Raw genomic sequence first — 25822 nt, 5'->3', positions numbered from 1 at the left:
GTCTCTGTTCATTGCTACATAGCAGAGTACCTAAAAAATAGGTGATATTAAATGTGTATTTCCTATTTTACTATATTCCCTGCTTATAAATGGCATTTAACCAATCATCCTTACTAAACCTGAACGTCATCTTAAGCTTCCTCCTATCTTCATCCTAAAGTTGGAGGAAGTCTTATTCCTTCAACATACTTTATTTTTTATCCCCATGTCATGCCTTTCATTCAGCCTCTGACTTTTTCATTAACTGTAAGAGCAAGTGTCATGTCTTCAGTCTTAAGTCCTTTCAAATTATCCTCTAATCTGGTAGTTCTCAAAGCAGACTACAAATCAGTTATCATCAAGAGAGTTTGAAAAAGAATGTGCTAGTACCACACTGCTTTGATGAGTGTACCTTTGCAGTATAGTCTGAAGTCCCAAGAACAGAAACATAGATCAGTGGAACAGGATACAAAGCCCAGAAATAAACCCATAACCTACAGTCAATTAATCTATGACAAAGGAGGCAAGACCACATAATAGAAGAGTCTCTTCAATAAATGGTGCTGGGAAAACTGGACAGTCACATGAAAAAAAAGAAGTTAGAACACTCTTTAACACCATACACAAAAATAAATTCAAAATGGATTAATGACCTAAATGTGACTGCATTCTTACAGCATTTTTTATATATATATATATATATATTATATAATTCTTACAGCATTATATATATATATTTTTTTCATTTTACTTGGATAAATACATAGAAATGGACTTGTTAGGTCACAAAGTATATCTTGTTCAAGTGTCTAAGAAACTGTCAAGTAGTTTTCAAAACTGTTTGTTCCATTTTACATTCCCATTAGCAATGGGTCCTTGTTTCAGTTGCTATACATTCTCAGCAACATTTACTGTTGTTGGTCTTTTCAATTTCAGATGACATTGTGTATGTGAGGCGGTATCACATTTAACTTTGTGTTTCCCTGTTCACAAATTATAATAATCTTTTCGTGTGTTCACTGAACATCTGTGAAGCTTCTCTTCCAGTATTTGACCGATTTTTTTCTTGGGTTCTTTTTATTCACAAATTGTGGGAATTATTTAAATATACTTACTGCAAGTCCTGTGTCAGACACACGAATTGCAAATATTTTCTCCTAGGCTATGGCTTACCTTTTGTTGTTTGTTTACTTGGCTTTGGCAGGTGAACTCTTAGTTGCAGCATGTGGGGTCTAGTCCCCTGACCAGGGACAGAACCAGGTCCCTGCACTGGAAGCACAGAAATCTCAGCCACTGGACCACCAGGGAAGTCCCACCTTTCATATTCTTAAAGTTGGCTTTTGATAACCATTAGCTTTTAATTTTGTCAAAGTTAAATTTATCACCTTTTTTTATTTTTGCTATGGTTGGAGCTCTTTCTGTCCTTTCTGACAACTTTACCTCTCTTGAGGTAATAAAGATATTTACTCCTGGTGTCTTACAACATCTTTAAGGTTTAAGTTTTCTTGTGCAAGTTTATAATCCACCTTGACTTTACTTTTGAGTATGGTGTGAGGAGAGAGTTAAGGTTCCTTTTAATTCTATACTGATCCTGAGCTGTTGTTCCACCATTATTTGCTGTAAATATATCCTTCCACAGTGGACTGACCTGATGCCTTGGTCAGATGTCAAGTGTGTCACAAGCAAAAGAATAAAGTTAGACAACTTTCTTAGTACATAGAGAAAAATTAAATTTGATCACAGATCTAAATGTAAGAAATAAAAGTATAAAAATCTTAGGGAAGAACAGGAGTAAATTTAGTGATATTGGGTTCAGCATAACCTTCTAAGCCTTCAAACAACAAAAGAAAAAAAATAAATGGGACTTGACTACATTGAACAACTTGTGTGCTGCACATGGTTGCTCATATAATTGAGAGGTGAAAAGACAACCCACAGAAAGGGAAAAATATTTTATAAATGATGTATCTGATTTAAAAGAAAAATCTTGTATCTACAATACAAAAAGAATTCTTACTACTCAATAACAAAAGGAAGAATAAAAACATAACTAAACAATGGGCAAAGGACCAAAATAGATATTTCTCAAAAAACATATATAAATGGCCAATAAGCACAAGAAAAGATAGTCCGTATCAGTAGCCATTAGGAAATGTGAATCGAAATGACAATGAGCAGAATGACACCTGCAAGATGGTGGAAAATAAGCTCCTCAATGGAAACAAAAAGTAAACAACATATGGACTAAAGCTTTGTGGAAATTCTAGAAAACAATTAAGGATCTACAGCAACCAAATGAACCCCCAACCAATCTGACACTCTCAATTGGCAGGAAAATTAGTGGCATATTTAGTTGACCTTCCTGGACTATCTCCATGACTCATTACAATGATGTCAGTTGGGAAGAGTCGACCCAATTTTCAGTTATAGTTGCCATATGACACAGAAATTCCACTTTCAGGTATATTCTCAAGAAAGTGAAAAAAAGTAAGTTCACACAAAAAGTTGTAAATGAACAGTCAGAGAAGAATTATTTGCAAAACCCACAAAGTAGAAATAAATTATCTATCAACTGACAAACAAAATGTAGTATATCCATATTATTATTTGGCAATTTAAAAAGGATTAATTTAGCTATAAAAGTACTGATACATGCTAACACATGGGTTAACTGTAAATGCATTATATAAAGTCAAAGAAATTAGTCACTAAAGATCACATTTTGTGTGATTCCACTACATGAAATGTCCAGAACAGGTAACTCTATGGAGATAGACAGCACATTAGAGGTTGCCTAGGGCTGGTGGAGGGGTGCTTCGCGGGACTGAATGGGAATGACTAATAACGGGTATAGTTTCTTCTGGGCTGATAAAAATGTTCCAAATTTTTGAGAACGTACAACTCTATGAAAACAATAAAAATGCTGAACTATAACTTTAAATGTATTTAGGGCTTCCCTGGTGGCTCAGATGGAAAAGAATCTGCCTGCAGTGCAGGAGACCCAGGTTCAATTCTTGGGTTGGGAAGATCCTCTGGAGAAGGAAATGGCAACCTACTCCAGTATTCTGGCCTGGAAAATTTCACGGACACAGGAGCCTGGCAGGCTAAAGTCCATGGGGTTGCAAAGAGTCAGACACGACTGAGCGTGTTTACTGAGACTACTACTACTATGGCATGTAAATCTCAATAAATCCATTAAAAATGTAAAAAAAAAAAAAAAGGAACTATACACAAGATCTGGGGCTTCCCTGGTAAAGAATCTGCCTGCAACGCAGGGAGACCCAGGTTCTATCCCTGGGCCGAGAAGATCCCCTGGAGAAGGAAATGGCTACCAACTCCAGGATTCTTGCCTGGAGAATTCCATGGACAGAAGAGCCTGGTGGGTTATACAGTCTATGGGGCTGCAAAGAGTTGGACATGACTAAGCAACTAACACTTCACACAATAGATACCTGTTTCTGGGCTTGCTATACTCTTCTACTGATTTGTGCATGTGCAAAGCATGGTCTTGATTATTGTAGTTTTAGAGCAAGTCTTGAACTCAGATAGCATGAGTGGTCAAATTTCATTCTTTTACACTATTTAACATTGTAGAAGGCTTGACTTTTACTTTTCATTCAGTTTGACCTAGTACACATTCTTCTCAATGGAAAGAAAAAACTATATGCTCAACCTTAAAATATATCAGAATAAATGTGAAAAGACTGAAATCATACAGCATATTTCTGCTCACAAGGGAACTAAATGAGAAATTCATAAGAATAAGATATCTAGAATAACGCTAAATATCTGGAAATTAAACATTGTTAGAATGCTTGATACTGTTCCACAGATCACTGAGATTATATTCTTTTCTAATCATTTTCTTCTTTTCTCCAGGTTAGATAAATTCTACTGATCTGTCTTCAAGCTCACCAATCTTTTACTGTACAGTCTCTAAACTACTATTAAGTATGTCCACTGAAGTTTTCATATCAGATGTTACAATTTTAGTTTTACAATTAAGTTCTTTCTAGAGTTTCATTTCCTTGCTGATATTGCCCAGCAGTTCCCACACTGGGAACACTTTTCCTTTAAGTCTTGGAAAAAACTTAGAATAACTTCTTCAAAGCACTGTTCTGAATCTGCAATATTTTGAGTATGTCACGATTTGTTTCTGCTAACTATATGTTCTCTGGACTGTGGCTCATATTTATCTACTTCTAGTATTTTTAATTATATGGTGGTCAATGTGGGTGGTTCACTGTAAGGTATCTATATTATGCTGTCTTTCTTTGAAGAGTGTGGATTTTTCCTCCAGGAAAGAGTGAAATTATTGCTTAATTCCTTTGCACCTATCAAACTTATTTTTATAATTTATTTGAACAGGTCTATTCCAGTTTTAACTTAACCTGAGGTCCTGAATCTTTACCTAGAGCTGTTCTGACTGATATATAGACAGAAGGCATATGTGGCTATTCAGATTTAACTGTACATTAATTAAAATTACATAAAATTTAAAATATTCTTTTGTATTAGCCACATTTAAAGTGCTCAGGGACCAGATGTAGTTCATGGCTACCAAACTGAACAATGTAGAAATATTTCCATTATTATAGAATATTCTATTAAATAGCACTGCATTCAGGCTTGGTCCTTAATCTAAGGAAGAATCAAGTGAATGTCCAAGGTTCTCACCAAGCTTTCTCTACTTCAGACAGACCAGATCTCCAACTTCTCCATCTAACTCACAGTACTCTGGCAGTGCTTTTAAGCCACTTGCATGCAAGCCCTGTGCATGAATTACAAAACTCTTGGATGAGGACTGAAGAGTCTAACTAAGTGGAGAGTTTTGAAATCACCTTTTCTGGATTCTAATAGAACACATCTAGAAATGATTGCTAACATTGAGTTGTTAATAAAATAAGAAACTAAAAAAGATAAAAAATGCAAGTAATACTTCCCTGAATAGAAAAGTAAGCCAAAACTAATTTATCATACGTCCATTCCATCCACCCCTCTTTGCTCTCTCTTCCCTACCATCCTAATTCTCAGTGTATTCTAACTGGCTGTGTATGGATATGACATGCACTGTTCCAGGAGTAAAAGATGAGAAGGGCAGGATGATAAATCAAAAGGAGTAATCTGAACAGGCTGCCCAAAAACAGAAGAGAGAAAAACAAAAGCCACAGAACCCCTTGATTTCAGTAGTATCTGTTGTATCCTGGGAAGAGGCACCACTTTCACTATGCCATAGCTTCTAAGGATCTCAATCTGTTGGTCCAGCCTTCAGGTCTAACAAGAAGAAAATGACAGTTTAACACTGAGGCTATTATATTTCACATCCAATGTATGAATCATTTATTATGTCAATGCTTATAATTATACTTATTATACTGATATTGAATTATAAATATGTTTATATAAAGTTTAAGAAAACTTAGTTTGCAATTTCCAGATTTTAGGATGATCACCTAAATTATTAAATAGATTTGAAATTATAATTCTAGCAGTTAAATTAAAAGGTATAATTCAAACTTAATAACACTTCCTCTTCAATTTCATTAATAAAAACTATAGAACTGCTTTGAGTTTTTGTTTTGTTATGAATTATATCAGAAAAGTATTGCATTTCAATAGTTTAATATGAACAATCAGAACTAATTAAAAGTATAACAATATTTTACAACTGAAATAATTAAAATAAACTATAAAATTACTACATAAAACAGGTCTAATCTAGCTTATTCACTTTCTGTAATCTCTTCAGTGCTGCAAAACCATTTATTTCTAAGATGATGACTTTACTTCTCTGGTTAATTCCACTACTAGGCTGTGGTACTCTGATCCTTTCTGTATAGTCATAACCTTGTAATGCTGAACCTTGTACTTAGCTAATGGTCAGGAAAACAAAATTCAGTAAATAATACCATTGTAATGAATTGGTGCTTAAGTAAACTTCAGTGGATTTTCTCAAAATCCATAAACAAACAATAGTATAACCTAAATGTTAGGTTGACAGTTATTGCACAAAAGGATAGAGATGCTTCTTATACTATTGTAAGACACAAAGCAGAGTTCAGGAAATAGTATTAGTACTGACTGGATGACAGCCATAGTTTAATAGTTTATTAAGCTCTTTTTCAGTTATTGTATTCCTGGAATCACAGATGCCTCCTCCTCTTGGTTTGTAAACTTTGTTTGTTTGCTGTTATAAATGTAATCTCAATACAGCTGTCAATTACTTAAGTACTCATTCTTAATTTTCTTATTGTATAATGTCTGTTGCCCAAACATTGTGATATCCTAACAGAAGCCACTTCAACTTCTAAGATTACAAGAGAAAAACTAAAAAATTGTGTGATATATCAAAGTATCAACAAGTTGAAAATTTAAAGAGTCATTCTCTTGGAGAGATAAGACTCTAATATTTTTGAATATGTAACTATAACTAGCATTCTCCAAAGGAAAGCAGTAAATTACTTGTGGTCTGATTTAGTGACTGCTATTTAGCAAACACTGGTGGCTCAGACGGTAAAGCGTCTGTCTACAATGCGGGAGACCTGAGTTCTATCCCTGGGTCGGGAAGATCCGCTGGAGAAGGAAATGGCAATCCACTCCAGTACTATTGCCTGGAAAATCCCATGGACAGAGGAGCCTAGTAGGCTACAGTCTATGGGATCGCAAAGAGTCAGACACGACTGAGCGACTTCACTTTCCTTGTGAGTTTAGGCACTTCCTAGTTTTTCAATGGAGTCAATCATTTCACCTATTTTTATTTATTTATTTGGCTGTACTACATGGCTTGCCAGATCTTAGTTTCCTGGCCAGGGATCAAACCCATGCCCCATGCACAGAAGCACAATGTCTCAAACACTGGACCAGGGAATTCTCTATTTCACCTATTTTTAAAAAAATATTTGTACATTTTTGAAACTTTTCATTTTACACATATTCAGAACTTTCCTGGTGGCACAGTGGTAAGAATCCACCTGCCAATGCAGCAGACATGGGTTAGACCCCTGGCCCGGAAAGATTTCACATGCCGTGGGCCAACTAAATCCATAGACCACAACCTCTTGGTCTGCACTCTAGAGCCCATCAGCTGACTACTGAAGCCTGTGTGCCCTAGAGCCCATTCTTCACAAGAGAAGACACTGCAATGAGAAGCCCACGCACCACATTAAAGAGTGGTCCCTGCTCACCACAACTAGAGAAAGCCTATGCAAAGCAAGGAAAACCCAGTGCAGCCAAAAATCAATTAATTAAAAATTATATATATATATATATATATATATATATATATGCAAACCCATGAACATCATCCAAACCATTTGACAGGAATCAAGAGCAATCTCAGTAGAAAAGTAAGTCAACACTGTATTTAGCTCCCTCAAGTCAACTAAAACTTGCATTCTCTCCTGCCTTAATTCTTTCTCTTACCTACCCTTCCTGCACTTTTGGTGCTGGGGACTTTGGAAGTACTTTTTCATTGCCAAAATACTTCCATACATTCTTAAGCTTAATCCCTTTATTTCCTCAGCTTGATTAAAAAAAAAAAAAGTCACTTCTGGTGACATCTGCATCTGCACCCTCTCTAGTAGAGCCTCCTCTACGTTCAAATACTGTAATGTCAGAGACAGGAAAAAAGACCATGTAACTTTCCTAGTTCCCAACTGTCATTTCCAGTCCACTAATCCTTCATTAGACAGCCCTTTCACTTTTGAAGTTTCTGTTACCCATTCAAAGTGTGCGGTCCATGGGCTAGTAGTGGTCCGAAACTGATATTGCCTTGAAGCTGGTACTAAAATTCAGCAGCAGCAATCAAACATCTTACAGGAATTTCACAGAGCAAATTTCATGGCTTTGAACTCATTAAAAGAATGTTTGTTTGAATTCTGCATGTCTATATATTTTTTCATTTCATCTTTTGATAAGTCATTTTTATTGTATGTTAAAAATTAGTGGTCCATAACACATTGGAAAATATTTTTTAAAAAACTAGTTTTCGCCACAGACAGTTTGAGAAGCAATGATTTGGATGACTTGCTTCATATCTATAACACTGTGATATGACAACCAAGGTTATTTTCCCACATTAAAAAAAATTTTTTTGCTTGCCAATATTCTAGACAGAAGCAAGAATCACCCACACAACACTCTAGCTTTACAATTTCTTGACTCATTTATTCCAATAAAATTTACCTCCAAACAATATCCTCAGCCAGCATCTTGTTTTTAGTCCTCCTTAATCCTTAACTCTGAAATTCTACTCTTGGATCACAACCTTTCATTTCCCTACCTTCTTACTAAAACTGCTCTTTACTCTTCTTACCAGAATACACACTTTGTCTCGATGTGGATTTGCCTTCTCTGAATGCAACACTTCTGCAAAAACAGCAACCCATGAACTTACAGCAGGCCTCACATGAGATTCCACACAGCACTGTTCTTATGAAAGGAATTCACTTCATAGCACACGAAGCGTGGTACTGGGCTCATGCTCCTGAAAACTGACCTTACCAAGTCCCACAGAATCGTGAAGCAGCTGACTTGATACGAGAGTGAAAACAGAATTTTGAAGACTTAAATATAGTGCCAGGTACATGGCAATATCTTTTGCGCTAGGGTAAGGTTCTCTGTGACAATGTTTATGTTCCACATCATAGTCACAACACATGGTACTTTTTCATTCACAGTCAATATTCATGGGTCTAGGAATCAAGGGGTTGATATGGGAATGGCTTTATTATTACCCAGAGTGATCCAATAGCAAGATTTTTGCTTCCCATCTCTGCAAACTGAGATTCTGCTAATCCACAGGTGGTAGTTCTAAAGGGAGAGAAAAATTCTACTTAGTGACCTAACAAAAATCCCATTATGCTTGTAGCTGGAACTGTTACCTGGCCACATAGAGCTCCTTATGCCTCTCAATCAATATGTAAGGAAGGAGGTAAATGTACAGGCTACAGAAACTAATTCTGACTACCTAGGGGGAGCAGAGTTGCTATTATTATACATTGAGGCTACGGAGGAATATATCTAGAATACAGGAGAACACTCACCAACAATCTCTCATAGAAATCTTATTTATCACATCCACCAATACCCTTAAAAATGAGGGTGAAATAAAAACATATGGAGATAAATAAGAATGGAACTAAATGGGAGGAAAGAAAGAAGGGCTAAAAGATGTCATTTGGGGAAAGAAAAATAACCAATAAGGAAAATTCATTCCAACATGAACAAATAGGGCATACTGAAAATCAATAATGGATAAACATAGAGTTTATTTTTAATTCTCATAATTTCTTTAAAAAACTATTTCAATCAAAATAAATAAAAATGTCAATACATTAAGAAGGGTGATAGCAAATGAAATTTTACTGTTTTAAGGTTCTTCAATTTAAACCATGTAATATACTATTAATATCAAGAAGATTGTGAGAAATACCATGGATAAAAAAAAAAAAAAACTAAAAATTAAGATGTCAATCTCCCTCCATTTCAATGATCTACTAATTCAACACAATCTAATCATAATCCCACCAGGCTTTTTATAGAAGCTGAAAACCTGGTTTTAATATTTATAGAAAAATACAAAGAATCTATACCAACAAAAACAATCTTAAAAAAGAACAAAGTTGGAGGACAAGCAATGCCTGACATCACTGATTTACAGCAATCAGTGTAGTGTGCCACTGACATAAGCATAGGAAAACATCATTATAACAGAAGAGTATGTTCATAAACAGGTACAAGGCAAAGAATTTGCCTGCCAATGCAGGAGCTGCAAGAGACACAGCCTCAATTCCTGGTCGGGAAGATCTGATAGAGGTGGAAATGACAACCCACTCCAGTATTCTTGCCTGCGAAATCCCACAAAGAGAGGAGTCTGGCGGGCTACAGTTCATGGGGTCACAAAGAGCTGGACACGTCTTAGCAATGGAGCATGCACGGATGGCCAATTAATGTTCAAAACATGTCACCAAAGCCATTCAACGGGGTAAAAAAACACCTTTTCAACAAACAGTGCTGGAACAACTGAATATTAACCTGTTTAGAAAACGATCCTGAATCTAATATCATACACAATAGTTAAATCACAGATAAGAAGTAAAAACTAAAATAATAAAGCTTGTAGAGGAAAACAGGACAATATCTTTGTAATCTTGGGGTGAGGACACATTTCTTAGACAAGGTACGTTAAAATATTGCTATACCATCATATATGAATGCATATATATGGAATATAGCCCATGGGGTTACAAAGAGACATGACTAAGCAACAGAACAACAATATATATGGAATCTAGAAAAACTGTAGAGATGAACCTATTTGCAGGGTAGGAAGGAGAGGGTGGGATGGACGGAGGAAGTAGCACTGACATATATACACTACTCTGTGTAAAACAGCTAGTGGCAAGCTGCTGTATAACACAGGGGACTCAGCTAGGCGCTCTGCGATGACCTAAAGGGGGTAGTAAGGGGGGTGCGTTGAGAGGGAGCATCGAGAGGGAGGTGACATATGTATACATATGGCTGATTCACGATGTTGTACAGCAGAGACTAACACAACAATGTAACGCAATTCTATTCTAATAAAAAAGTATGATATCTCAGATTTCATCAAAATTTAAAACTTGGTCCATCAAAATACAGAATTAAGAAAATGAGCAATCAAGAGAAGACTAGGAATAAATATTTTTACTACATGTATCAAATAACTGACTTTATATAGAATATACAAATCAATAAAAGTCAAATCACTCTATCAAAAGATAGGTAAAAGACTTGAACACATGTTCAAAAAGGTAAGTATATAAATGAGCAATAAGCACATGAAAAACTGCTATTAGTCACTAAGAGATACAAAATAGAATCACAATGATATATATATTATTGCACAACTAATAAAACAGTTATAATTAAAATACTGACAATTGTGGGTGAGTATATGGAGCAATCAGAACATCCATAAATTGCTGCTGAGACTGTAAAATGATAGAGCAACTTCAGTGAGCAATTTGTGATCCCACAATTTCATTTTTAGATTTGTAACCAAGAGAATGAAAACTTACGTCCACAGAAAGGCTTGTACAAGAATTCTCATAGTAGCCTTAATGATAATGAACAAAAACGGGACAAATCCAACTTTCCTGTTTCATCAACAAGAAAATGATAGAAAGAGCAACATGGATGAATACAAATATTGTGCTACCAATTGTGTAATTGTTTAACCTACTTGCACAAAGTTCTAGAATATGCAAAATAAATCCGTGGTTAAAAACAGAAAAGTCTGCAGGGTGATACTTCGGGATCTTATGTTCCCCAAAGTGATTTCCCTCAATGGCTTTGGGGTCCATGGATGGTCTGTACCTGAATCAACTATTACATTTTCCAATTCTATCTTTGCTTAGACACATCAGCTGGCATTATTCAGAAAGAACCGGCCCTCAGTCATCTTTCTAAAAAATAATTAATTAATTTTGAAAAAACAAAAACGAAACAGAAAAGTCATTTGGGTGGGGCAGATGTGATTGGTAGGGAAGGGAAATAAGTGAGGGGACTTTCCTGGGATATGGAAATGTTCTCTATCTTCAAAGGGATGTGGTCATGTGGGTGAAGATATTTGTCACAACTTGTCAAATTGCTGATTTAATACTTAACGTATTTCATTTGTGTGTAAATTGCATTTGAAATAAAAATTGTAAATAAAAAGTAAATATATTAATAGCAAAAAACATTCCATTTTCAAGGATCACTAAACCAAAATAACACTCATGAAGATCTAGTAATATATTTATGACTTACAGACATATTTATTGAAAAAGTTTCCAGATAAATTATAACTTAGAAATATATTTCATTATATATTCTAACCTACAAATAAAGACTACGATAATTTTTTACTGCAACAGGTTAAATAATGTTAACAAGGAGTTAATATATAAATTCAGAATTTTTTCCAAGGGTTTATAATACTGAAATAGGCTACTAGTAACAGTAAAAACCATTATCCCCTGAATCATTGCAAGTATCAACATTAGATATTTAAATTAATTCTAGGAGGTGATTTGAGAATCTGATCTTTTGTGATCCCAGAGCTTAGTATTACGATAGATGAGTCAAGTAGCAATTAATCAAACAAACCTGCAGGTAAATGTACAGGCACAGCCACAGAGTCATTTTCAACAGTGAGGGCCTTGATGTTGAGAAATAAAGTTTTATTTTAAAAAGTGTCCGAATACTTTGGACCAAAGACATACATTTTATAGTGAATGATACATTCAGATATCTTTATGTTACTCCTGAACTACTTGTGTAAACAAGTCAAATAATTTTACTACATATTTGGTTGCATGTTCCTGTATTTTTGAAAAGAAAATTTAGCAGAAATATAATTAACCAAAATGCTAACTGAAAATTTTCCTTATGAAATCAGAGATGTAATGAAGAAACAAAATCACAGCAATTTGAATTTTTGTGCCCAAATGGCAGTTTATGAAACTATAAAGTAGTTTTTCAAGATTACTACAAAATATGGGATTTTTTAAAATCATAAATTTATAACTTACACAAAAAATGTCACAAAGTCTTTAGAAAAAAGATGCTTTCATGCCAAAACTTTATAATACAGGCTCCTCAAAACTTAGAGACTTCTGCTAATTATCAAATGTGTTCATGGTTTAAACTCACACTCCCTTCAATCATGCCTAACATTGCTTTTTCTGGAAAATAAGTGTAGGTTTACTATTACACTGAAGAATAATGTATCAGAGAAAATGGTATTGCATACTTAACATGGTCTATTATATTTTAAAAAGTTTTAGTTGCAAAGCTGGTGAAGACTAATTTTTAAGGAAATAACTTCAGTTTTTGATATTTTAAGATGGCAAAATTACATGCAGATCTTTATGATATGCTGAAATGCAGTTTTAACAGAATGACCCACAGGAATTCGCACAGAAAAAGAATAATAGAAATTCTAGATCAACTTCAAAAAAAGATGAAGAAAATCTTAAGAAAAAAAAAATCAGTCCTCAACAGCAAGAGGCAAGCTTAGAAAAATATGTATTTTCTACCCAACAAGCATATGAGACCAAAACAAATGTGATCATCTAAGATATATTGTGATCTCGAGCATATAACTTTCTCGAGAAAGTATAACTAATTAATGATGTAAAAATACCAGACTGATGATTGCTACTGGGGAACAGAAAGGGCATGGGTTAACTGCAAAGATAATGGGGAAAATTTCTGGAGTGATAGCTAATGATATGCTGTGCTGAAGAATTCAGAGGACAAAGTACCGATTCCTGCCTTCACCTGAAATTCATAAAGTGAGTGAGGTGAACTGACTGATAAGAGGAAAGGATGGATAACGCAGAGATAATATAACAAATCAAGCTTAGCAAAATACTACCGATTTTTGGATTAAGGATTTCAGGTGATGAGTGCCATACATTGAAAATATGTCATAAGAAAATGTTAGGGAAAAAAGGTTGCTATAGTAATCCTAAAGACTTGAGAACATAATTACATGGTTTCAAAATAAGTAAGACAAAAGTTAACCGAATTAAAAGAAGAAAAATTCATCATGATCATTTGATACTTTAAACACCTCCCTCAGGAATACATACAACAAGCAAGAATAAATCTACGAATACAGAACTGAAAGACATGATTAATCTACTGGACCTAAATGACACATAGAGAAAAAGACTACATTTGGCAACTGCAGAATACACAATGTTTTAGAATACACAGCGCATGTAACAAATACAACTTGTCTTGGTGTCAGAGCAAAGTATCAACAAATTTCTAAGGACGGAAATAACCTAGCTTGTTTACTTGTCTCCATGGACTTAAATTCCAATTTAATGACAAAATATCAAATCTAATGTTTAAGTGTTAGCAACATATTTCTAAATGACTCATGGATTCTAGAAAAAAAACCACATATAGAAAATAACAAACATTTTAAGGTATATAATAATGAAATAACAAACATATCAAAAACTTGTGGGATGCGACCAAAGTGGTATACAAAGAAAAATCAATAATTTTTATGAAAAGATCAATGGTTTGGAAGATTCTAAGAGGCCAATCTTTCTCTAATTGATCTTTATAGTCCGTGTAATTCTCATCAGAATACTAGACGATTTTTTTTCTCCTGAAAAATGACAATCTGAACAAAGGACCAAGAATCCAGAAACAAACCCACATACATACAGCCACCCGATACATTAGAATTCACTGGAGGCAAGAGGAAAGGAGTTGATCCTTTAAATACATGATACTGGGTCCAGACAAGTAGACATTCATTTGAAGAAAATGATGTATCTGGAATACATAAAAATTAATTGGAAACCAATGAAGACCAAATGTGAAAGCTAAAATAATCGAGCTTCTAGAAGAAAGCACAGCAGAACATGTTCATCACTCTGAGAAAGCAAGGGGTTCTTAAAGAGGTGACAAAATACATTAACTACTAGGAAAAAAAAATGAGAAAATATACTTCATTAAAATTAAGAATTTTTGATGACAAAAGACAGCAATAAGAGAATAAAAATGCAAGTCCCAAAGTGTGCAAGCATTTGTATCCAAATTACATAATTCAATAAGAAAAAACAAACAAGTTTAATATTGGGCAAAAGCCTAACAGACACTTCACAAAAGAGGATATCAAAATGGCCAATAAATACATGAAGAGAAGATCAAGGTCATTAGTGATTAAGGAAACACAAATTAACGCCTAATGAAATGCAACTACATATCGATCAAAATGATGGAAATTAAAATAAAGGTGCCCAATATGCTACTGGAGATCAGTGGAGAAATGACTCCAGAAAGAATGAAGGGATGGAACCAAATAAAAAACAATATCCAGTTGTGGATGTGACTGGTGATAGAAGCAAGGTCCGATGCTGTAAAGAGCAATATTGTATAGGAATATGGAATGTTAGGTCCATGAATCAAGGCAAATTGGAAGTAGTCAAACAGGAGATGGCAAGAGTGAATGTCGACATTCTAGGAATCAGCGAACTAAAATGGACTGGAATGGGTGAATTTAAGTCAGATGACCATTATATTTATTACTGTGGGCAGGAATCCCTTAGAAGAAATGGAGTAGCCATCATGGTCAACAAGAGTCTAAAAGGCAGTACTTGGATATAATCTCAAAAACAACAGAATGATCTCTGTTTGTTTCCAAGGCAATATCACAGTAATCAAAGTCTATGTACCAACCAGTAATGCTGAAGAAGCTGAAGTCGAACAGTTCTACAAAGACCTCCAAGACCTTTTAGAACTAACACCCAAAAAAGATGTCCTTTTCATTATAGGAGACTGGAATGCAAAAGTAGGAAGTCAAGAAACACCTGGACTATCAGGAAAATTTGGCCTTGGAATACGGAATGAAACATGGCAAAGGCTAACAGAGTTTTGCCAAGAGAACGCACTGGTCATAGCAAACACCCTCTTCCAACAACACAAGAGAAGACTCTACACAAGGACATCACCAGATGGTCAACACCGAAATCAGACTGATTATACTCTTTGCAGCCAAAGATGGAGAAGCTCTATACAGTCAGCAAAAACAAGACGGGAAGCTGACTGTGGCTCAGATCATGAACTCCCTATTGCCAAATTCAGACTTAAATTGAATAAAGTAGGGAAAACCAATAGACCATTCAGGTATGACCTAAATCAAATCCCTTATGATTATGCAGTGGAAGTGAGAAGTAGATTTAAGGGACTAGATCTGATAGACAGAGTGCCTGATGAACTAAGGACAGAGGTTCGTGACATTGTACAGGAGACAGGGATCAAGACCATCCCCATGGAAAAGAAATGCAAAAAAGCAAAATGGCTGTCTGGGAAGGACTTACAAATAGCTGTGAAAAGAAGAGAAGTGAAAAGCAAAGGAGAAAAGGAAAGATATAAGCATCTGAATGCAGAGTTCCAAAGTATAGCAAGGAGAGATAAGAAAGCCTTCCTCAGAAATCAATGCAACAAAATAGAGGAAAACAACAGAATGGGAAAGACTAGAGATCTCTTCAAGAAAATTAGAGATACCAAGGGAACATTTTATGCAAAGATGGGCTCGAAAAAGGACAGAAATGGTATCCTAACAGAAGCAGCAGATATTAAGAACAGGAGGCAAGAATACACAGAAGAACTGTACGAAAAAGAGCTTCACGACCAAGATAATCATGATGGAGTGATCACTCACCTAGACCCAGACATCGTAGAATGTGAAGTTAAGTGGGCCTTAGAAAGCATCACTACGAACAAAGCTAGTAGAGGTGATGAAATTCCAGTTGAGCTATTTCAAATCTGGAAGATGATGCTGTAAAAGTGCTGCACTCAATATGCCAGCAAATTTGGAAAACTCAGCAGTGGCCACAGGACTGGAAAAGGTCAGTTTTCATTCCAATCCCAAAGAAAGGCAATGCCAAAGAATGCTCAAACTACTGCACAATTGCACTCATCTCATACGCTAGTAAAGTAATGCTCAAAATTCTCCAAGCCAGGTATCAGCAACACATGAACCATGAACTTCCAGATGTTCAAGCTGGTTTTAGAAAAGGCAGAGGAACCAGAGATCAAATTGCCAACATCCACTGGATCATCGAAAAAGCAAGAGAGTTCCAGAAAAACATCTATTTCGGCTTTGTTGACTATGCCAAAGCCTTTGTGTGGATCATAATCAACTGTGGAAAATTCTGAATGAGATGGGAATACCAGACCACTTGACCTGCCTCTTGAGAAACATATATGAAGGTCAGGAGGCAACAGCTAGAACTAGACATGGAACAACAGACTGGTTCCAAATAGGAAAAGGAGTACGTCAAGGCTCTATATTGTCACCCTGCTTATTTAACTTCTATGCAGAGTACATCATGAGAAATGCTGAGCTGGAAGAAGCACAAGCTGGAATCAAGACTGCCAGGAGAAATGTCAATAACCTCAGATATGCAGATGACACCACCCTTATGGCAGAAAGTGAAGAACTAAAAAGCCTCTTGATGAAAGTGAAAGAGGAGAGTGAAAAAGTTGGCTTAAAGCTCAACATTCAGAAAACTAAGACCATGGCATCTGGTCCCATCACTTCATGGGAAATAGATGGGGAAAAGTGGAAACAGTGTCAGACTTTATTTTGGGGGGGCTCCAGAATCACTGCAGATGGTGATTGCAGCCATGAAATTAAAAGACGCTTACTCCTTGGAAGGAAAGTTATGACCAACTTAGATAGCATATTCAAAAGCAGGGACATTACTTTGCCAACAAAGGTCCGTCTAGTCAAGGCTATGGTTTTTCCAGTGGTCATGTATGGATATGAGAGTTGGACTGTGAAGAAAGCTGAGCGCCAAAGAATTGATGCTTCTGAACTGTGGTGCTGGAGAAGACTCTTCAGAGTCCCTTGGACCGCAAGGAGATCCAACCAGTTCATTCTAAAGGAGATCAGTCCTGGGTGTTCTTTGGAAGGAATGATGCTTAAGCTGAAACTGCAATTCTTTGAAGAGTTGACTCATTGGAAAAGACTCTCATGCTGGGAGGGAATGGTGGCAGATGGAGAAGGGGACAACAGAGGATGAGATGGCTGGATGGCATCACTGACTCAATGGACATGAGTTTGGGTGAACTCCGGGAGTTGGTGATGGACAGGAAGGCCTGGCGTGCTGCAATTCATGGGGTTGCAATGAGTCGGACACGACTGAGCAACTGAACTGAGTGATAGCAAGTGTTAACCCTGGCAGCTAGAGAAGCTCTTACATTGCTGGTGTAAACTGGTAGAACAACTTCAGGAAAACATTTAGCATTACCTATGAAAGCTAAATCTGTGACAGCTATTCTCCTGTGTATATCCCTGAATATGTTCCAAAAGTAGTGAATGTAAAGAACCACCACAGGACTTCATTCATAATAAATCAAAAAGAGAAACAACATCATTTCTAACACCTGTTATTTTCATACAATAGAATGTAACACTATAATGAAAAAGATAAACCACTGATAACTGTAACAACACACATCACCATACTGGCATAAATAACACTGGATGAAGGAAGTCAGACACAGAAGAGTATGTAGCAGGATTCCTTTTATATCAAGTTTAAAACATGCAAAATGACCTAGGTGTTAGAAGGTGTTAGAAGTGAGAGCAGTGACTACTCTTGGAAAGGAATTCTAACTAGGAAGAGGCGTGGAGGAACCCTCTGGAGTGCTGCTTCTGTACTATAAAATGGGGTCAATATCCAGCAAATTTTTACTTAAGATTTGTGTTCCTTCCTATAAGTCATACATGATTTAAACTGTTTTTTTTTTTAATGCAAGTTTAGTTTTCATATCTATTCCTCTATCATTTTTCTTGTTGAGACCCTCATTATCTCTTGCCTGAATTATTACAATATGATCCCAACTATTTCCTCAGCCTTGGACTTATACTATACAATTCACTTTATGTAGTGCTGTCCAGAAATCTTGTTCAAGAACGTACTTTCCGTATTACCAGAAAACTAAAAAACATTTCAGGAGACCCAACTGCCTAGAAAATAAAGTCTAAATTCCTGAGCATTTTATTCATCCAAATTTCCCTTGGATGAAATCTCAACATTTCTGTGTACAATTTTTCTATGAAGGCAATACAAAAATCTATATTTATTTAAAATGTTTATACTCTTTGATTGAGTATTTCTACTTCTAAGAATTTTCCCTAAGGAAATAAACATGGATGTACATAAAAATTTACCTACAAAAATGCTCCTGCTATGAAAAGAAGAGAAAAAATATAACTATCTCCCCAAACATCATATGAGTTCAATAAATCTTAATATAAACATTTAGAAAAATATACGAATATCTCACAAAATATAAAATCAAAGTGAAAAGTCAGGTTATCAAGTAGTATATATGGTGTGCATTGAAAAAAAGACAAAGGATCTGTGTATGACTGTTTCCGTTCTTGCTTCTCTGTACTTGTCCAACATTATCTATGGTTTCAAAAAGTTGTAAAAATGTTGTAATAAGAAGAAAGAAAGTTATTAGAATAGATCAAATATCAACAATACATTTCAGCAAGATGGACTGGAAAAAATGCACAGGCAAATAATTGCATGACAGACAGGAAAGCAAATTAACAACCTGACAGGGGAAAAAATTAATAAAAATTTTTAGTCACAATAATAATGTTAAACATGTCTCCTACTTTTCTTGAAAAAATCAAACTCTAAATGTTATGATTTATTTTCAAGTATGAGTTTTTTGTCAAACTTCTAATAATTTAACAGATCATTATTTTGCATTTATTAGGAGCTAGTTATTATGTGAATTACAAGGGCTACAGAGTGAAAGCAACACTTAACAATGGAGAGATCTGGAAACTTGGTTATGCTTTCCTCTGCTAACGTGGAACATTACCACTGATGGTTACATCACTGGCCAGGAATCTGGGTTTGCTCTTCAAGGAGATTTGTTAAAGTTTATTTACACACAAACTGGGAAAACTCCAGTCATCCTGAGGGTATTTACGGGGGACTGGTTCCAGGAGTTCCTGCATATATATCAAGGCCCACTGAAGCTCAAGGCCCTTATATAAAGCGCTGTAGTACAATAAATACAGTTGGCACTTGAAAAACACCAGTATGAACTGCACAGGCCCATGTGGATTTTTTCAATAAATATACAGTTGGCCCTCCTTATTCAGGGTTTCCACATCCGTGGATTCAACAAACCACAGATAGAAATTTCCATCAGTGGTTGGCTGAATCCACTATATCTGCCAAACCTACAGACAGGGAAGGCTGACTGTATTTAAAATTATCACCTCTTTATAAATCTCCACCACCATCCACTGACCTTTAACACTGAGAAACTCAAAAAACCTAACATTTTCAAAAAGAAAAGGATGGTCACCTAATCTCCTAAATTCATCAACTTGCCAGCTCATGTGTCTATCCAAGTTCTTGACAGTCATCTGCCATGATGAAAGTAGTTTTACTGTTTCTATCAACAGACAACTCTTCTACTTAAGTTCTAGATCCGCTGTCAATCTACTTATCTACTTCAAGACTTAGCTAAAGTAATACTCTAGTCTCTCCCTTAAGTTCACCTTTCCTTCTTTTCTGGTTCATTTCCATCAACAGACCAACAACATGCCTTAGAATCTCCCATTAAAAAAGAAAGAAAAGCCCACCAACCATTCACCCTCACCCTAAACATAAGCCCATTCTCCATCTATTGGCAATTTCTCTATTGCCATTATAGGGAGATAAAAGTCGTATACATTCACTCCGTTTAATTTCTCACCTTTCATTCTTCCTCAAACCACTTCAATGTGGCCTCTGTCCTGGACAAAACTCTTGTCAAGGCTCTCAACACCTCCCATCTGATCAAATTTAAAAGTAATAGTCCCACCTTCAATGTGCATGACCCCTCAACACCATTCAAGGGAACTGATCATTCTCATCTTTTGCAAACACTTCTTCAGTTTCCTTCTTCATTTTCCATCATTTCTAGTCTCTTCATGGGCCCCTTTCACTTTGGCCAACTGCTAAATTGTTGATAGACCACAGGGTTTGATCCTAGGCCCACTCTTTCTCAATTATCTTTCTCTGGTTTCATCTAGAGTCACATCTTTAATTATCTGTATGCTGATGACTGCAATAGCTAAGTGAATACTCAATACTTCCATCTGGATTTCTAAGAATCATCTCAAATATATCATATCCATCAAAAATATAAATTCCCTCTGGAAATACACTGATCACCTCCCCCCACCCACCACCTAAACTTGCTCATCACAAAAATGAAAGCAAATAATCTACACAGCATTCAACTCCAAAACAGACTCAGCCTAATTCTTCCAGCTCCCTTATGCCCCAAACCAATCTGTCTTAAAGATCTACTCGGTATACTCTTGAAATATTTTTCAAATGTATCTACTTCTCCAAATCTACACTTGCCCCTATGAACTAGCATCAGTTTCATCTCTGGCTTGGACTATTGCAACAGCCTTCTCCTTCAATATAAGACACAAATTTTAGTGCTTACCATGCCACATAAAACCTTACAAATCTGTCTGCTGCCGATCTCTTCTACCTCATCAGTTGCTGGTATCTTCCTTGCTCAGTGCTCTTCAACCGTATTTACGCTTGGAACATTTACATCGATACCTTAAACACACAAAGCATGTTCCCTTACACAGCACATTACTGATGTATTCTTTCCTGATGGAATGTTCTCTTTATAGATTAGCACAGTTGGACTCTTCTGTTTCAAGTCTCAATTCAACTATTCACCAGACTTCAACAATTCAACAAAAGGACTGCCTTGATCACCCAATTTAAAGTGACAATCCTATGACCAATTGTGGTCACTCTCCATTACCTTTTTATTTTAATAATATCACTAACTGAAAATACTTCATTCGTTTGTTCACAATCTTTATTACCATAATAAAACATAGGTTCCACAAGAGTAAGAACCTTCTATCCCTGGATTGGGACGATCCTCTGGAGGAGGGAAAGGCTACCCACTCCAGTATTCTGGCCTGGAGAATTCCATGGACTATATAGTCCATGGGGACACAAAGAGTTGGACATGACTGAGTGACTTTCACTTTCACTGAGTCCCCCAACACAAAGATATAACAGGTCCTCAGTAAAATGTGGATGAATAAATATTTCAATAACTCCTTTTAGTTCAGTTTATCTTGAAATACATGAGGAAACAGTGGAGACAGTGTCAGACTTTATTTTTTTGGGCTCCAAAATCACTGCAGATGGTGACTGCAGCCATGAAATTAAAAGACGCTTACTCCTTGCAAGGAAAATTATGACCAACCTAGACAGCATATTAAAAAGCAGAGACATTACTTTGCTAACAAAGGTCCGTCTAGTCAAGGCTATGATTTTTCCAGTAGTCATGTATGGATGTGAGAGTTGGACTATAAAGAAAGCTAAGCACAGAATAATTGATGCTTTTAAACTGTGGTGTTGGAGAGAAGACTCTTGAGAGTCCCTTGGACTGCAAGAAGATCCATCCAGTCCATCCTAAAGAAAATCAATCCTGAATATTCATTGGAAGGACTAATGCTGAAGCTGAAACTCCAATACTTTGGCCACCTCATGCAAAGAGTTGACTCACTGGAAAAGACTCTGATGCTGGGAAAGAATGAAGGCAGGAGGAGAAGGGGATGACAAAGGATCAGATGGTTGGATGGCATCACCAACTCAATGGACATGAGTTTGAGTAAACTCCAAGAGTTGGTGATGAACAGGGAAGCCTGGCATGCTGCAGTCCATGAGGTCACAAAGAGTCAGACGTGACTAAGTGACTGAACTGAACTGAACATGTAATAAAATGAAATTGGATCCCTATCTTACACCATTCACAAAAATTAACTTGAGACAAATTAAAGACTTAATTGTAAGACCTGAAGCCATAACTCCTTTAAGAACTGAACTGATCTTGAAATAGATCTAAAATATAAAATAGCTAAGCTCATTCAATTCATTAATTCATCTGTTTTGTGCCTACACTGTCCTAAAGACTAATAGACACAGATAAAGGACAGTTCCTACCTTCAAGTTAGGTGGGAAGATAGGCATAAAGTCAATCAACTGTACTGCAGTGTGACAAGTAGTATAATAGGATATAAAGTAAAATGTGGGCACAAAGCAGATATTTATCAATACTGTGCCATGAAAGAGACCTTTATGGAAGAGATAATATTTAAGTTGGCTATAAAGCAGTAGGAGATGAGACAGTAGCAAGTGAATAGAAGCATGTGTCAGTGAGAAGGGGAAATACACTTAAAGGTACAAAGAGTTACAAAGCAACAGATCACCTGTACTTGTGGTAAACTGTTCAGCAGCCTTCTTAGAATTTATTCATTGTAATCCTGTACCGGAGTCACATCTTCCACTTAACTAGTTTATTTTTCATTTTGCTAGAGCTTAGTGCATGGTATATCAACAGCTTGCAAGCTATAGAGAAGGAGGAACCTGACTAGTGAAATGTTTAGCTGAATTTCTTTAATTACCCTGATACTTACTCCATGATCCTCCCTGCTTTTTACATTTGTCAACTGTGGACCTAAAAGATCTCAGGATCTATAGTTTTCATTATAGCATTTGACAGAAGTAAGTAACTATCAAAAAAATGTGTTAAATTATATTTTGGTTAAAAAGAGGCACATAAATGTTTTAAAAATATTTTCAACAACAAACACAATAAAGAAGAGTACACAGATGAAAAAGAGTTACTACTGAATTTAGGGATTTGGAATGACTCTTTTCCAGAAAATAGTGATGAGTTAAGATTCTCTGCATGGTGTTCAGGTAATAGAAATTTATGATCACTCATTCAGCCTTGATAGGCCAAGATGGAAAATTAACAAGTGGAAGACAACAAAGGAAAAGGAAACTCAGGGAAAGGACACTGAGACACTTGACCTGGGGAAAGAGAAAATAGTGCTAATTAAGATGATATTTCTGTGGTATTCTTTCCAAAGACTCAAAGTCTCATTCTAACCATAAGAAAAAGGTATAGTTTCAGCTTTAGTCCGAAGGCATGAAAACCAGGAAAGTCAATGATGTAAGATTCAGATGTTAATGTCATCCAGAAACACCCTAACAGACACAATCAGAAATAACGTCTAACCAAAAAGCTGGACACCCCATGGTCCAGTCAAGTTTTCACATAATTAGCATACTATTCCTGGAGTTCTGGCTAAATTAGACTGGTTCTAGGCTAGTTTTGATTTCCCAGGATATGCATAGATGGTTAGAGCCTGGCAGGAGAAGGCTTCAGGCCTCACTGATAGTTGTAGTCCATAGAATAATATTATATTTTCATTGACTGGAACTCAGCTGGTACCCAGTGTAGTAGGTGAACGGCCTAGCTTCTGAGCACTAAATAAGTAAGGCATGGGAATGCAGGTTGGGGTATGGACTTTTGGCAAAAGGGTTAGGGGGTTGGTATATAAAATATATCCAAAACACAAAAGCAAAAACTTTGTAATAAAGATTTGGAATATAGCAGGAATAAAGTTCTCTACGTACATGGATGTTTTAGTTAACAAAATAAATGATTTCTAAAACATTCTAAGCTGGAGTTTATACCTATAATTGTTGTAAGCTCAAAAAAATAGTTTTGACTCTCTCTTTTACAATATAGGGCTTCCCTGGTGGTTCAGACAGTAAAGAATCTGCCTGCAACGTAGAAGACCTGAGTTTGATCCCTGCACTAGGAAGATCCCCTGGAGAAGGGAATGGCTACCCAGTATTCTTGCCTGCAGAATTCCATGGACAGAGGAGCCTGGCAGGCTACAATCCATGGGGTCACAAAGAGTCAGACACAACTGAGCAACTAACACTTCACTTTTTTTTTTAAACAATATACTGAATGATCCAAGATTGAATACACTTGGTAGGGTACAAAATGCTAAAAAAAAAAAAAAAGTTGCTCATTTAAAAAGTTTAAATTGAAATTTTCCCAATTCTAATCTGAAGATAAATGATAAATGTCAGATTTCCACATTGAGATAGAATTATCTGCGGCAGAACAGTGCTCCAGCCAAGAAAAAAGAAAGCTAGATTAAAATTTTAAAATCATGTTTAAGATAGCAGAAGACTGCTGCTGCAACAATGATTTGAGCAGCTAGAATTCTGAAGAGGGTTTAGCTGGAGACAGGTGATTGGAAGATCGGAAGTTGTTTTTTCCCTCTAAGTTTTAAAGGCTCAAGGAATGGGCAAGAGGCTGAGAAATCAGGCTGTGACTACATAGAGGACTCTAGCTGGAGAACAGAGAAGTCATCTAAGCCTCTGGCATTTATGCAGGGCTGAAGTGACAAAATTAGAGATTTGAGACTTGTTTCCATCTCAGATCATTTGCTAAATCCCAAACTTGTACAGGGCTCGAAGTTAAAGAGCTAAGCCCTAAGCCCTATGAAAAGAATACTGGCATTTCCAACAGTCTTATAATGCTGAGGAGACAAACAGACTAGAGGATTCTCCAGGAGTAGGTCCCCAGTGAATACTCAGCTCTCAGTTTAGGAAGCCTCACCAAAAGCACAGGGATAAACCACAGGTAGACCAAGATGTGCCAAAACTCACCCAGCCTTCAAGGACATACTAAAGAATGTCAGATACTGATAGAAATGAGCTAATAGGAAATATTTCATGAAGTATAAAAGGGACAGCTTGTTATGTGATAACCCTAAACAAGCAAGAAAAGAGGTCCATTAGTGCGAAATAGAGAAGCTGTCCGCTAACAGAAATATGTAAGAAAGATATAAAGTAGAAAAGGCGGAGTATATGGGTGCCACATGCAGGTAGGCCAGTCAATGATATGATGGAGACAAGCAGAAATTTCTCTTTCTATTGGTGAGAAGAGGTTGGATAGTTGAGGAGAAAGGAAGAAGATAAAGGAGTCCTCCAGAGGGGGAGAGTGAGTGGACTAGCAAAAGGCAAGAAGGTTATCAGGCAACACCAGGGGTCTACTTGAAGACAACTGTCATGAACAGTTGAGTCATCAAATGTGTGTGATAGACTCTTGCCATATAAAGCTTTGAAGGTATAGAACAGGGAGAAAGTTAAATTTATAAAACTTAGGTTTTGTTAGGTGAGCAGGACAAAGGAAGAGAGTCAGGACAACTGAGGTTATCTTACATGCAAGTAGGAGATAATTATGGTGACCCAAGGAATCTAAGCTAGATAAAGAGAGTCTGAGAGGACATGAAGGGGTTAAAGGAAAGGAAACGAGGTGATAAGATCAATATCATCAGGCACCAGCAGAGTTGAAAATTTGCTAGAGTTTTAGAGTAGGCCAGAAAGATAGTAAGTGGATGCTTGAA

The 25822-nt window shown here is 36.3% G+C and overlaps 1 protein-coding gene across 1 annotated transcript in view; it reads right to left on the bottom strand.

The window, feature by feature from the left end:
* MIPOL1 (mirror-image polydactyly 1) overlaps positions 1-25822 on the bottom strand; it is a 295160-nt gene that overhangs the window by 162846 nt on the left and 106492 nt on the right. The window lies entirely within an intron of this gene.

Source organism: Capricornis sumatraensis, chromosome 19, assembly GCF_032405125.1.
Source record: "Capricornis sumatraensis isolate serow.1 chromosome 19, serow.2, whole genome shotgun sequence".
In the NCBI taxonomy this organism is placed as follows: domain Eukaryota; kingdom Metazoa; phylum Chordata; class Mammalia; order Artiodactyla; family Bovidae; genus Capricornis; species Capricornis sumatraensis.
The sequence above is the reverse complement of the archived record's forward strand: the minus strand, read 5'-3'. Positions and strand labels throughout refer to the sequence as shown.